The 12097-nt window shown below is 43.3% G+C and overlaps 1 long non-coding RNA gene across 1 annotated transcript; it reads left to right on the top strand.

The window, feature by feature from the left end:
* The first annotated feature begins 1537 nt into the window (after positions 1-1537).
* Positions 1538-11278, top strand: LOC144296013 (uncharacterized). The gene is made up of 3 exons (XR_013363161.1): positions 1538-5317; positions 8549-9184; positions 10539-11278. It is a non-coding gene; the product is annotated as an uncharacterized LOC144296013 (long non-coding RNA).
* Positions 11279-12097: the final 819 nt, after the last annotated feature.

Raw genomic sequence — 12097 nt, 5'->3', positions numbered from 1 at the left:
TTCCACTCATATGAGGTATCTAGAGCAGTGGAAGGAACAGACGCAAAAAGTAGAATGGTGGTTGCCAGAGTCTTGGGGGGAGGGAAGAATGAGAAGTTGTTGCTTAATGGATACAGTTTCAGTTTTGCAAGATGAAAATGTTCTGAGGATTGGTTGCACCATATGTGAATATACTTAATAATGCTGAATTATACTCTTAAAATGGATTCTGGTAGTCAATTTTATATTACATGCATTTTATCATAATTTTTTAAAGATTTTATTTATTTATTCCTGAGAGACACACAGAAAGAGGCAGAGACCTAGGCAGAGGAAGAAGCAGGCTCACTGCGGATAGGGAACCTAATGCAGGACTGGATCCCAGGACGCCAGGATCATGACCTGAGCCAAAGGCAGCCGCCCAGCCGCAGAGCCACCCAGGTGCCCCGTATTTTATCATAATTTAAGAAAAATTTTTAAATGGAAATGAAGTATAATACATGTTCTCCATCAGGAGTTTTCCATCATATATGAATCATATAGGTGTCACAGGGGGAAAAGTCTTTCCTCTCTACCCTCTTGGGTTTAAGACTGGGGCTTGTGAATTAAATTGCCAAAAGCCAGATTGGTGAGAGAAAAGCAATTTTTATTTATTTAGGTATTTGGGAGCTTAGAAAGAAAGTGGCTCAGCTCAACGGCTAAAATTAAGGATTTACGTACCTAACTTAACAGAGGAAAAGGCAAGGGTAGGAAAAGGCTCCTATGGGAAGAACAAATGGTTTCTTTAGGAAAAACAAACAGGCTTTTAGCAGAAAAAAAAATGGGAGATAAGAGAGTTTGTGACAATAATTGTTTATGAAAGTGTGAGTGGTCTTCTTTAACTTCTTTGGGGCCTGAAACTTCCCCCCGGAGAGGCGATTTATGATCATTTCATCTTAGGTATCCTTCCTGGGAGTGCAACTGCCCAGAAGAGGGGAATTATGACTGTCTCATTCCCAGGAGTTTCTGCTTTTAGCAAGATAAGTGTGTGGGGAATGGGGGTGGGAGGGCGGGCAGTCAGACAAAGCTTCTTTCTGCATCTGTTGATTCTCAAATGTCTTCAGCTCAAAATAATTTTTATGCCACTGTCGTGTAATTTGGACTACTTCGTAAGTGTCCTGGCAAATATTAAAAAAGGTCCTGTTTGTAATATTTCCCGAAACTTTAGTTAAAAATATGTACACCAAATTAGCCTCTTCCCTCCTTGCAAGGGGCGCCAAATTATGAATTATGCATATATATATATGCACACACATACACAAATTTGCAAAAACTTTACCTGTAAGTTCAATTTTAGTCCACCAAAAGCTGAGACTAAAAGGTCGAAAGAGGGATCCCTGGGTGGCGCAGCGGTTTGGCGCCTGCCTTTGGCCCAGGGCGCGATCCTGGAGACCCGGGATCGAATCCCACATTGGGCTCCCGGTGCATGGAGCCTGCTTCTCCCTCTGCCTGTGTCTCTGCCTCTCTCTCTCTCTCTGTGACTATCATAAATAAATAAAAAAAAAAAAAAAAAAAAAGGTCGAAAGATTTTTGAGATCAACTGTCATCGGCAAAAGGCTGTGAAGGCAATTGGGGGCTGTATGTCGGTACAAAAGTGTGATTTTACACCTGGGAGACACCAGCTGTGGGGGACCCAGAGGATTTTATTTTTGCTCTAGATTCTAGAGCCCAGAAGAAATGATACTATAAGAACATGGCCTCTTGAGGGAATGCTTCCTGGTGCTCAGAAGCAGAGATGCTGGTCTGAGTTACTTTTAGAATGCACATTTGTCTATTTCAGGGCATTTTTTAATATTGTTTTCATTCTTAAAATTCTACGTACTTTACTGCCTCATTGCAAGTGTTTGAAATAAATGTAAGGTGTTTTCCGGGCAGAGTAGAAATCTGCAGAACCTTGATACTCCAAGTGTAGTCCTGGACCTGCAGCATGTGGGACCCAGTTAGAATGCAGTCTCAGGTCCCATCCCTGACCTACAGACTAGAATCTGCATTTCAACAAGATCTCCAGGGGATTGCTATGCTCTTTAACAGCCAATTGGAAATGTGGAGTTCTGGGTTCCACTTCAGCCAAACTTTCCTAACGTCTGAGACCCCTTGGCCTAAAAGTTTCAAGTTACTTCCATGAACATAAGAAATTTCATATCTAATGAATTTCTATGATAACAGTAATTGCTTCTCGTGGAGAGTGCTGAGAAGGGGAAACTTTCATGTCCTTTGTATGGCTTGAATTTTTTTAAATTATGTATGTATATTATCTTTTTTTTGTATATTATCTTTATTACGATAAAGTAGACACTACTTTGCAATAGAAGAGTACAATTTACAAATTACCTTCCAAAACATGATTTCACAAATGCTCCAAACATCCATGAACCAGAAGTGATAACATTCGGGTGTCTCTAGGCTACAGATGAAGATTTTGAAGTATAAAGGTCACAAAGGAAACACTGAAAATTAGAGCCAAAAATAGGATCCAAGGGTTTAAAATATTTTTTATTATGAAAAATCCAAACATTTATAAAGTAAAGAGAATATTATAATGGACTCCCACGTAATATCAGTACCTATCAGTACCATGCACTATCACCCCCCCCCATTCCATTATTTCATATACCAATATCTCTATATACGTTGTAAGGTAAAATGTGCATACATTGAAATGAACAAGCCTTATCCAAATCCCTTTTTTCTCTTAATTCCAATCTTGTTTGGCAAAAATCTGGCTCAATTGCCTCCCAAATGTAAATGCTATTGACGGATTTCCTGCTGTTTCCTACACTGAGTTGAATCATCCTTCCCTCAATTTAGGTTCGGCCAGAAGTGGAATGCCTTTGTTCTCTGTTAGAAAGCATATGGGATATTAAGTCTGATTGCTGCATTGTTACCCACGCACAAGTGAAACCCGGGCATGCCCCCTTCCAACTGTCCTTCTTGCCAGCAAGCCTCCCCACAAATTGAAAGCTCAGAGCCCCTCGGTTGTGCGGTAGCCAGAGCTAGCCTTGCACCCCATCACACCCCAGTGCCCACTACTCTGAGCCAGCTATTTGGGCTATCATAAATACACTCGATGCTCATTTATTTAGTTTTATGTGCCAGCCGTTGCCCCTACTTGATCTCGTCTCAGAGCAATCTGAACTCAGAAGGCTCCCATTTCCCTTTAAAAGCTGGAAAAGAAAATATAAGCTTGCCTTCCATCTCATTGCAGGAGATGAGTCAGCAGAACAGGAAATTCTCCTTGCACAAGCCCTTCTGATCCCGTGGGTGGGGTGTGTGTGGCATCGAGCGAGGGCTGGGAAGGGAACCGGCTTCTCCCCTGGAACCACTTGGATAGGTGAACAATGTAAGCTGGCTGGTGAGTTCAGCAGTGTTGACACACACCTTGCCAATTAGAATTGCCCCAACATGTTTTGGGGAAAGCTCAGCTGCTTCCAAATAAGGAACAAGGCAAATAGAAAAATCAGTGTTTGCCAACATCTAGGTGGCTTCAGAGGTGGAGAGGTGAGTGGAGCTGCTGCTGGTGAAACTCGCTGTGCATCTGAGCGGCAAGCCTGGCTTTCAGGGATGTTGGAGGAAAGAAGTGATTTAAGGTGGGGTGAAAGAAAGTCCTTTAAAGCCACAAAAGCCCTAGTGGTGCAATTATGCACACGTAGTGAATTACAGGAGCTGCGGGCACTGGAAACATCTCTGTGGGGAAGCCACCTCTGGCCCAATCTGTAGTGACAGTGCCAAGTCCACGGGGGGGCATTCAAGGGGTGGCCCGGGTTCTGCTCCTAACCAGCTGGGAGGCTTGGAGTAAGTCCTCCCATCCCATTCTCGCCTGCAGAAAGACAGTTAGACACGATAAGCGCTTCCATCTCTAAAGTGCAGCTCCTCCTCGACTTATGATGGGGTGACGTCCAGGTAAACCCATCACGAATTGAAGACATCACGAAGTCGAAATGCATTCGATGCTCCTAACCTACCCACCATCAGAGCTCAGCCTTAAACGGCACAGAACAGCAACATTAGCCTACAGTTGGGCAAAATCATCTCACGCAAAGCCTATCTGATAATAGTGTTGACTAGCTCATGTAATTGATTGACTACTGTACTGAAAGCAAAAAAACAGGATGGCTCTCCGGGTACAGAAGGGTTGGAAGTAAATCAGTCATTCACCCTCTCGATGGATGGATGGATGGCGGGGCCGACCGGGAGCTGCGGCTGGCTGCCACTGCTCCGCATCACAAGATAGGATCGTGTGGCACGTTGCTAGCCCGGGAAAAGATCCAAATTCAAAATTCGAAGTATGGTTTCTACTGCATACATATCGCTTTCGCAGCATCATACGGTGGAAAAATGTTAAGTCGCACCCTGGTTAAGTCGGGGGCCGTCTGTACCGTAGCTCCACTGCAAACTCAAATTGGATTAGCATTAACCCCACATTTTCCTCTCCTTCCATGACTTTTCCAATGAGACAGTAAGAAAGAAATAACTGAGTGTGGCTGTGAGCGAGGCCAGGACTCTTTAAAATAACTATTCTGTGGGAATCAGGCACTGGGTGCTGTGTGTGTGTGTGTGTGTGTGTGTGTGTGTACATTTCTACTGGGTGGGGCTGTGTGGAGGGGAAAAAGCATTCAGCCGCTCTGAATGCTTCAGCTTTGCAGAAAAATAGATGCAGCAAAGATTGAGGAGTGAGATTTTTGCATAGAAGGTGGGGGAGGAGTAAATGTGCTGAGATTAAAAAAAGAATGAGGACACAGAAGGGTAGGCTGAGAATGAGCCAAGAAGTAAAAATATGCTGGGGCTTTTAAAAAGGGTGTAGCCAGAGCCGGTTAAAGCCTACCCTTCCACTCGGCCTGGCCTTCCCCTCACCCCGCCTGGACCCATTCTAAATTCTTTCGAGGCGCGGGGCCCTCCCCCCTCCTCCCCCGCGGAGAAAGGATCTAGGAGCCGGGAGGAAGTGACACATTTTCCTGCTTGAATGGAGCAGGCCCCTGCAGCAGCTTCTCAGCAGTCGTCAGCAATCTTATCTCACCCCGGCCATCCATCGAGGGCGCCTGGTTCCTCAAACAATGCTTTCCTCTGGCTGAATGAACCCTGGGCGAGGACTAGAAGGCCCAGGCGGCTCCGTGTTTAGAGGTTCAGGGTAACCTGTGTGCTTCATGTTCCTTTCTAGTGCACCATCCAATGAATAATCAAGCTCTGAGGGTAGCACTCACTTAGACTTTTGTTCCTCCAGAAAAGGGGTCTCATTCCTGCCCCTGCATCTCGGGAATGCCGTGCAGGGGGCCCCAGAGCTGTGAAGTAGGAGAATCCTAAGGTAGGTAGCCCTGAAGGCCTGAACTTGCGCTGTGTGACCTTGGGCAACTTATGCAGCCTCTCTGACCTTCTGTATCTTCCTCTATAAAGGGAGGCAGTGGGTTGGAAATAATAACTGCCTTGTAGGTTCCAATGAGGACTTAATAAGGTAGCAGGTGTGAAGTGCTTAGAGTGTTGTAAATATGTAAAGAAGTCCATTTTCCTACCCACCCACCCACCCCAACCCACCCCCCCAGGTCCAACCCACACTACCATTTGCCAGCCCCTTAATGGCACTTTTTATCAGTACCTTACCAGCTTAGCATTTAATTTTATGCAGTTATATTATAGTTTAATCATACAGGCCTCATTCCCTCAGTCATGCCAAAAACATAAATCAGCATTCCAGGCGAACATCTTATTAGCGGCTCCCAAATGACTAACTAAATGCTGTACTAACAGAATAATAAAACTGCATAAAAATAGAGAGTGGAGTGAAACACAACACAGGCACAAATGGCCTCCAGACCTCTCTGTTCCCACGACTGGTTTTATCCTGCCTGGTGTGTATCTCTACTATGGAAGATTTTTCTTATTATGTGGTAATGACCTGGTTCCATACTTGTTTCTTGCTAGTTTAGAAGCTCCTTGAAGGCAGGGACAATGCTGCTTTTATCTCTGTATTTCTAGAACTTAGCTTAACAAAGTACATTATAGGTACATAATAACTGTTTCATCAGTTACTTTGAACAAGCCATGAACTAGTAGATTTTGGTCTCTTCTATTCACTGGTGTAGCCTCTACACATGGAATAATGCCTGGCACATAGCAGGCGCTCCCTAGACATGTGTAGAGTGATTGCCTTGGGGCCTTCTTGGGCTGCACATTCTTCATCAGTATGAGGCTGGTTCACTGGGGTCAGTGGACTAAATTAGCAGTTCTCAAATCCTGGTTCTCCAATGGCCCACACCAGAATTGCACTGGAATTTTATTTTATTTTAAGATTTTATTTATTTATTCATGAGAGACACAGGGAGAGAGGCAGAGACATAGGCAGAGGGAGAAGCAGGCTCCATGCAAGGAGCCCAATGTGGAACTTGATCCCAGGTCTTGGGATGACGACCAGAGCCGAAGGCAGAAGCTCAACCACTGAGCCACCCAGGCATCCCTGCACTGGGATTTTAACAGACACGAATTCCCTTCCCAGACTCCACTCTTGAATGATTCAATAGGTCTGAGCTAGGATCCATACATTTGTAGCTTAAAAAAAGAGGAAATCTTTCCAGATGAATCTGGTCAGGACAAAATGTAGGCCTCACTAAATGTATTAGATATTCCTAACAGTTCTCATGTAGAATGATTTGGTATATCACTGTTTCAAAAGACTGCAGATCATCATAGGAGTTTACAAGGCTGATAAAAAGTGAATGTATAGAGCTTTATTTAAACAAAGAGTGCCTCAGGCAAAGTAGTCATCACGCACCCTTTAAACTGATATATTTTTTTTGACAGGTGCTTAGAGAAGTTAGAGAGGAACACATTTTTTTAAAGAAATAAATATGTATTACATACCTCTTTCTGTTCAAAATAAGAGATTTTTGACATGTATGTTTTTCTGATTTCTGAACCAGACAACTTCTTAGGAGGCAGATAGCACAGTTTCAAACTTAAGTAAGAATAAGTTGTTTCAGGTAAACAACACAATGTCATTCATCACTTGTCAACCATTAGCTGGCTGCTGTCAGGGTTGGGGCAGGCCCTGAATAAAGCAGCCCCTGGACCTTATACACATGTGCCACAAAATGCTAAAGTTACTAAAGGTACCAAAACTAGGAAGGGTTTTATATATTTTTTAAATTAATTTATTTATCTTGAGAGAGAAAGTGCACAAGAGAGCACATGAGCTCACAAGTGAAGGGGGCGGAGGGGGGGGGGGTTGGGGAGGCAGGGGAAAGGAGACAGACAAGCAGACTGCACTGAGCTGGGAGCCTGACATGGGCTCCATCCTACGACCCTGAGTCCATGACCTGAGCTGAAACCAAGAGTCAGATGCTTTTTTATTTTTTAAATATTTTATTTAGTTATTCATGAGAGACATAGAGAGAGAGAGAGAGGGAGAGAGGCAGAGACACAGGCAGAGGGAGAAGCAGGCTCCATGAAGGGAAGCCTGACATGGGATTCGATCCTGGGTCTCCAGGATCATACCCTGGGCCGAAGGTGGCGCTAAACCGCTGAGCCACCTGGGCTGCCCAAGAGTCAGATGCTTAACCAACTGAACCACCCAGGCAGTTCAGGGTTTTGTATTTCTTCCAGGGCACACTCTACTTTGGTGATGGCAGGACCAATTTATATTTCACCAATTGGGTATTCTCTCTTGGTTGGGATTATTCGACTTTACTCCAGTGATGGTTGAACACCCCTTTTAGATTGATGCTGACTGGCTGGCCCATAGTCCTCTTCCCATTTGAGGCGTGCTAATCAAATGGCAAAAGATCACTTCTATACCACCATAAAGATGTTTTTCCCTTTCTCCCAAATCAAAGATTTGGTCTTCATCTGTTATATAATGGTACAGGTGGGGGATGAGGAGGCTGGGGTGGAAGAGAGAAGCAGGACTGTTTAAACTGGGTCAAGTTCCCTCCTGTTCAATAGCCCAGCATTCCCTAAGAAGCCAGGTACCTGGGGGAAGAATCCAAGGGAACCCTCTAGTGATTCAGCATCTCTTAGCAGCCAAGTAAGGATGGGACAACGAAGGTGCTGTGGTCGTCTGTTGAATTACACCAATGTGCTTATAGTTAGTTACTCTTTGTTATTTGTTATTTTTTTTTTCTGTTTTGAAGAAAAATTTTGCAGTTTTTACATTGTTACTGAAAAACAAAAAACTTGTGACATTTCACAACACCTAGGCCATTCAGTCAACATTTGACAGTTCTATCATGTTTCTGACACAGAAACATATTCAACTCCTCAGGGATGGTTAAGAACGTCACATGTCTGCCTTTCTAATTCCCTGTGCTTTGTTTATGTCACTATGTGACTTCTGGTCACACTGGCAGATAAGGTCAGTAATATAGTTGCACAGTCCCCAAGGATATTCTGTGTGGTGACAGAGGAGGGCATTTTCTCAACACTGTTGCCCACAGGGATACCGGGGAGAGGTCTTCTGGTGAGTCACTGGCCAAGCAAGTGCATGCTATTAAGTTTCGCAAGAAACTTCAGGATGTATTTATTTTTATTATTATTATTTTTAAAGATTTTGTTTATTCATGGAGACACACAGAAAGAGCGAGACAGAGACACAGGCAGAGGGAGAAGCAGGCTGTCTGCAAGGAGCCTGATGTGGGACTTGATCCCAGACCCCAGGATCACACCCTGAGCTGAAGGCAGACGCTCAACCGCTGACCCATCCAGGCATCCCAAGTTCAGGATTTAATAGGAAAATTCCAGACTACAAACTTTTGGTTGACTAAGAAAAAAACAAACAAACAAACAAAAAAAGTGAAAGAGACATGCACAAAGACCATAGCACTTTTCATCAATTTTTAGGAACTAGAGTGACAAAATGGAGGTCATCAACATTTTGGATTTGGCCACAGAGTTGATTTCTCTGGAAGGACTAGAAACTCACACTGAAGGGCACCCAAGTTCTTCCTTTGAGATCCAAAGCTATGAAGAAAGTCTCCAAGCATGACCTGGGAGAAGTTGCTCCTCTGGTAACCAGTAGGATTTGTATTGAGCATGGAATCATTTAAGGAGCGTTGGCTGATGGAGGTGGCATACAAAGGCATGTATTTCAGGACTGTACTCTCAGACTTTCTGCAGAGGGATGAAGAAGACTGGGGATGACTCTTCCATGTAAAACCAAAGTAGCCTGCATGTCATCTGCAAGGTTTGTAATAACCATTCTGCCTTTCTTCAAAAACATATCTCTTGTGAGCAGTTGAGAGAAATGTCATGTTCTTAGCAACAACTTTTGAGTGAGTGGAAACTCTTTGTAAATAAATGGAAATAGATCACATCTTATTTCATCGTACTCTAGTTCCCTCAACTCTAGTATTGTGATCCTCAGACATCCTATTGTATTTTGTGACCTTGCGTTTCTAGCTCAGTATTAATGGGAAGGCGGATGAAAAGCCACACTTGTTCTGCACTAGTGATATTTTTCCAAAACATTTGTTGCTAATTCTTGGACAGAACATGTGGTATTCACCTCCATTTCATCAGGGTATAAGGTCTAATAAAAAGACAACATTTGATTGTGATACTTTTTTAACCAACAGCACTGATTCACGGGGAATAATTGTAAAGGGCCTGTAATCTACCAGCATAAGGACATTTACTATTTAGTATGAATCATCCCATAAGACCTTCCCCCCAATAAATCAATGGTTCTTAATATTATGGGCCATGGGCCCCTTTAAAAAACTGATGAAAACTATGGAACCTCTGCTTAGAACAGAGCACATACTCATTTGCATAGAATATTTTTCATGACTAATCATGGGATTTATTCACCTCAAGTTAGAATTCCCTTTCTTTTCTTTTTTTTTTTTTTTTAAGATTTTATTTATTCATGAGAGACAGAGAGGAAGAGACAGGTAGAGGGAGAAGCAGGCCCCATGCAGGGAGCCCAACCTGGGATTCGATCCCGGGTCTCCAAGATCACACCCTGGTCTGAAGGCGGCGCTAAACCGCTGAGCACCCCGGCTGCCCTTAGAATTCCCTTTCTATAGACATAGGAGAAATAGAAAAAGAAAATTCTGGAATGGATCTTCTTTCCAAAATTCCTTGAGGCACATCTCCATGATGAGCATTTAAAATTCCAGGTTCTAGGACCGTATCTTTAAATGGTGAAACTTGAGGTCCAGTTATTTCTGCCACCATTTTTAATCTCTCTTCTTGCAATAGTTCTCCGCCTTGCCCTAGGTTAGAATCATATGTAGAATTTTTTAAAATCCCAATGTGTGGCCAAAACCACATCCCAGATCAATTAAATCAATTTCTGGAAGGTGGGAGCAAGGGATCAATAGTATTTCAAGCTCCTGGATAATTTGGATATTAAACTGAGGTTGAGAAACACTGCTTTTCTGCCTCTCCATACTTACAAGAATAATTCTGTTAGTCTGGGCATTCCAGCCCCTGCAAACTCCTGTGTCTTTCTGTGACATTTTCAGTGTCTTTTCTGTGTGGGGTATAACAATTCCCTCTTTAAGCTAATAATTGCCTTTCACCTCGTTATTTAGGATGTCACTAAGAAATGTATTGTTCAGCTACCACTTAAGAAAGATTTCATTTGACTCAGAGGTTATGATGGGGAGAACAAGAAGCAGAAGAAAACAAAAGCTACCCTGGATTATTAAACTCCATCCAATCTCATGGATATGCTTTACTGAAAGAACAGAAGACAAAGAGGAGGTGGTGGCCAAAAAAAAAATCCCTGAAGCTGATTTTGAAGAGGTAGATGACTCAGTTAAATCTGCATGAGTGAAGAAGTCCAGAAACAAGGCAGAAACATCTAAGAAGTGATGTGCCTTTCATCAGAAGAGGTGAAGAGTAAGATGAAGACTGAGTAGGTGGGATTAAGTAGGCAGGGGGAAAGAAAGTTCCTATAAAGTCATAAGTTGAGAGCTAGAAGGGACCACTGAGATACTCTAGTGCTATGTCTTTCATCTTATAGATGAAAAGCAACCCAGGTTGGTGATGTCCCTGCCTGAAGCCTCAGCTGGTATTAAGGGGGAGCAGGCATGGGCTCACACCTCCTGAATGCAGAGAGTTCTCTCATCTTCCATGTCTGGGGCTCCTTAAATAGGGTGACCACACACTTTGTTATCTAAACCTAAACTTTTGGGGCGCCTGAGTGGCTCAGTGGTTGAGCGTCCGCCTTTAGCTCAGAGCATGATCCCAGGATCCAGGATCAAGTCCCACATCAGGCTCCTTGCAAGGAGCTTGCTTCTCCCTCTGCCTAGGTCTCTGCCTCTCTTTCCGTGTGTCTTTCATGAATAAATAAATAAAATCTTAAAAAATAATAATAAATAAATAAACCTAAACTTTTTTTAGAGAGATTTATGTATTTATTTTAGAGAAAGAGAGCATGCACGCAAGCGGAGGGAGGGGCAGATGGAGAGGGAGAAAGTGAATCTCAAGCAGACTCTCTGCCGAATCAGAGCCCACTGTGGGGCTCTGGGGCTCAACCCCACCACCCTGAGATCATGAACTGAGTGGAAATCAAGAGTTGGATGCTTAACCGACAAACCCACCCATGCGCCCTTAAACCTAGACATTTTTGAGAGTAAAAGGGGACAAAAACAGGCAAGCCTAGGACTTTTTTTTCTTTTTAAAACTTATTTGTCATCTATCTTATTTTGCATTACCTGTCATCTTCTTGATAATTGTTTTGTTTTTTTTTAAGATTTTATTTAGTTATTCATGAGAGACACAGAGAGAGAGAGAGGCAGAGACATAGGCAGAGGGATAAGCAGGCTCCATGAAGGGATCCTGACCTGGGACTCGATCCCGGGACTCTAGGATCACACCCTGAGCTGATCCACCCTTCTTCCTCTTCTTGATAATTGTACCATCAGTCATCCTATTGGAAAGTTGCTTTTAGCAGTTTTTCAATGACCTCCAACTCATCTCCCAGCTCTTCCAGTTAAGAACACTGAGCTGTCAATCAAAAGAAAATTTGGCTGATATTTCTTTTTTCTGGGAAAGCATGCATGCGTATGCACGCATATGTGAGCAGAGCATGGGCAGAGAGAGAGAGAGAGAGAGAGAGAGAGAATCTTAAGCAGGCTCCATGCCC

This window comes from Canis aureus, chromosome 24 (genome assembly GCF_053574225.1).
Source record: "Canis aureus isolate CA01 chromosome 24, VMU_Caureus_v.1.0, whole genome shotgun sequence".
Classification (NCBI taxonomy): Eukaryota; Metazoa; Chordata; class Mammalia; order Carnivora; family Canidae; genus Canis; species Canis aureus.
The sequence above is the reverse complement of the archived record's forward strand: the minus strand, read 5'-3'. Positions and strand labels throughout refer to the sequence as shown.